This window comes from Leopardus geoffroyi, chromosome B3 (assembly GCF_018350155.1).
Source record: "Leopardus geoffroyi isolate Oge1 chromosome B3, O.geoffroyi_Oge1_pat1.0, whole genome shotgun sequence".
Lineage (NCBI taxonomy): Eukaryota > Metazoa > Chordata > Mammalia > Carnivora > Felidae > Leopardus > Leopardus geoffroyi.
Window position 1 is genome coordinate 148,105,796 of NC_059337.1, and position 3,518 is coordinate 148,109,313.

The following is a 3,518-nucleotide window of genomic DNA, read 5'->3' on the forward strand; positions in this document are numbered from 1 at the left end:
GAGGCGTTCACTCTGAGTGCTCACTGCCTCCCTCCCAGTGCTTCCCACAAATTCACACAGGTCAGAGGGGTCGGGAGAGCAGCCTCCTCAGGACCCGCCATGGAGACTTTGGGAGGATGTGGGGCCGCGTCCACATGGACAGTAACCTGATCTCCTCAGGACCAGCAGTTGAGGACTCAGGAGAACGTGTGGCTGCGTCCACTGGGACAGGAACCGGATTTCCTCAGGACCCGTGGTGGAGGACTCGGGAGGACGTATGGCCACTTCCACAGGAACAGGAGTCCAGCCTCCTCAGGACCCGCTATGGAGGATTCGGGAGGATGTGGGCCTATGTCCACATGGTTAAGAGTGGGTTTCCTCTGGACCTGCTGTGGGGGCCTCAGGAGGACATGTGGCCGAGTCCAACTGACAAGAACCAGGTCTTTTCAGGACGTGCCATGGAGGCTTTGGGAGGATGTGGGGCCATGACCACACCCAGGGAACCCAGTTCCCTCAGGACCCACTAGGGAGCATTCAGGAGGTATAGGGTCCACGTCCACAGGGACAATAACCCAGTTTCTTCAGGAACCGCTGTTGGGGGTTTGATGGAGTAGGAGCCTGTGTCCATAGGGACAGGACATGCTGTGGAGGATTCAGGAGGACAAGGGGCCACGTCCGCAGATACCACAAACCCTGTCTCCTCAGGACCCACTGCAGAGGCTTGGGGATGACATGGGGCCACGTCCACGCTGACAAGAACGGGTTTTGTCAGGACCCGCTGGAGAGGATTCGGGAGGACGAGGGCCCACGTCCACACGGACAAGAACCCGGTCTCCTCAGGACCCGCTGTGCAGGATTCAGGGGGACGTGGCCCCACGTCCACACTGACAAGAACCCGGTCTCCTCAGGACCCAATGTGGAGACGTCGGGTGGACGAGTGCCCACGTCCACACGGACAAGAACCCGGTCTCCTCAGGACCCGCTGTGCAGGATTCAGGGGGACGTGGCCCCACGTCCACACTGACAAGAACCCGGTCTCCTCAGGTCCCGCCAAGGGAGCAGCAGGTGAGGAGAAAGCCAGGCCCCGGGAAGAGGAGCTTCCGGATCCTGGAGGCTGAGGGGGGCGCTGTTCACCAGACCCTGGGGGGAAAGGACCCTGCGCGGCTTCGTGCGCGGTGACACTGTGTCCCCCGCGGGGCTTACCTCACCGGCGCCGGGCGGCGGGGCCGCGCGGCCGTGTTCCTGCTCCGCGCCCACTCGGTTCCAGCCGCTTCCTCATGCGGTTCGCGGTCCAGGAGCGGGCTCCCCTGGCGGAGCTTGCACTCCCGCCGCTCTGGCCTCGCGGGTCCCTTCAGCCTCCGCGCGGGGCGGGGTGTCCCCCCCGAGGCTGCGACGGCGCCGTGGGGAGTTCCGTGCGACACCCCGGAGCTGCAGATCGCTCCGGGCAGGACAGACGTGCTCACAGGGTCGGTTCCTCCGCGGCCAGGAGCACAGAGCAGCTTTCCGCCCCCGTGCGTCTTCCTCCGTTTCTGTCCCCAGTGCCCTGTCCTGGGACAGCACGCCTGCCACCTCCTTGCTTAGATTTCCTCCGGGGCACGTCGTTCCTTCTGCTGCGGTTGTAAATGGCACCGTCTCTTCCTTTCTCTTTCCGACGGGGCGTCAGGAGCGTGCAGACGTGCACGTGGTGTGTGTGGGCTGATCTCCTATCCTGCGAGTGTCCTCGTTTATCCTTCCGTTGCCCTTGGAAATAACGACGCCAGTTGTGTTACCAGCAAAAGCGGGTTTCTTCAGGAGTAGCGGAGAGTTGCCATCCGGGCCCAGCAAGCTGTGGCAAAACCGCGGCCGGGTGGGGAGCACACGGAGAGGAACGCTGTTTCGCGGAGAAGAGGAAGTTGGGAGGCTGGTTTGGAAGGGAGGTCCGCAGGAGGAAAGCAGGGCTGCAGGGGAGCAGGCGCCTCCCGGGCCCAGCTGCAGGCGCGGTGGGTTTCCTGTAGGGGCCGCAGGGCACAGCTTCCCCTGGTGGGTGGGGCCTGAGCCTGGGGCTTCTCTCTGCGGAGGGTTCTAATCTTGGGTCTGTAGCCCTGGGTTGTTCCGGAGCCTGACCCTGGGTGGTGGGCTCCGCCTTCCAGCCTCCCCTCCCCGCCTCCCGAGGCCACTCCGGTGAGATGTCCCTTCATTGGTTTTCGCAGTTCTAACAGCTTATTAGTGGCGTCTTGTGGACAACCGGAATTCCAAATCCCACTGCTTTCACTGCACCCAAGAAACGTGGAGATGATACAACCCTCCCATATGCCTGTGGTTCATGTGCTGCCTACTGCAGAGCACGTGGCCTCTCCACCAAGGGTGAGCAGGTTCTGGGCAAAGACCTTAATTACAGCCTTTGAGTACTGTCTTGCTACAGGTGTTAAGGGGCTAGGAGTTAGGGGTTATGGGATAGAGTTTGGCATATGAGTTAACATTAAAGTGGGCTCAAGGTCTGGGATAGGGGTTTAGGGTTTAGGGGTCAAAAATCAAGGTTTAGATGAGGGTTAGAGTGAGGGTTTAGGCTCAGGGATGAACGGTGAGGGGTTAACACTAAAGTTAAAGTTAGGGTTAGGGTTAGGGGTTAGGGTTAGGTTTATGGTTAGGATTAGGGCTTAAGGTTAGGGTTAGGGTTAGAGTTTCGGTTAGGGTTAGGTTTAATGTTTAAGCTTAGGGTTAATGTTAGCGTCAGGGTCAGTGTTAGGTTAGGGTTAGGGCTTACGGTTTAGAGTTAAGGGTTAGGGGTTATGGTTTAGAGTCTAGTGTTAGGGCCAGGTTCCAGGAGTCTCCAGTCCCTGGACCCATAGCAGCGATGTTTTCTCCCCACATTACTGAGTGGTGTACACAATGGAGGATGCCAATCAGAAGTATTCTTTAGCTTCCATGGGAAGACAAATATATGGTCACTCTTCCTGTTTGCCTTCGGAACCCTCTTCTGCAGTTGACGTCCTGTTTTGGAAATGACATGGATATATTCCTAGTTCCGTGGTAAGTATTTGTCCACCAAATTCTCGAACCTGTGAGTGTTCTTTGTCAGACTTTGGATTTGAGTCCCCATGTGCTGAGAGTTTTAGCTAGGTTTAGGGTTTGGTCTGGGGTCGTCGTGAGGCCCGAAGCGACACTGGTGTTGTGAATTTCATGGAGGGCTCTCGTGAGGGTACCTCCTTTGCTGTGGGTCTGCTGTAGACATAGTGAGATAGATAGGGTTAGGTTTAGGGTGAGGTTTATGTTTATGGCTATCTTTAGGGTTAGGGTTAGGTCCCAGGAGGCTCCATGCTCTGACACCACAGCAAAGCAATTGTCTCCCTGAAGGGCTGAGTGGAGTAAACAAGGGACATTTCCAGTAAGGATTTGTCTTTGGGTTCACTGTACAGACAAGTGTTTGTAATGCTGTTCAGGTAGGACTCTCAAATCCTCTGTTATATTTGGTATCCATTTGTGCTAAAAAAAAATCTCTTTAAAATTCAGTGTAGAAGGAACATTCTCAACATAAAAGGCATATATGTGAAGCCCACGGC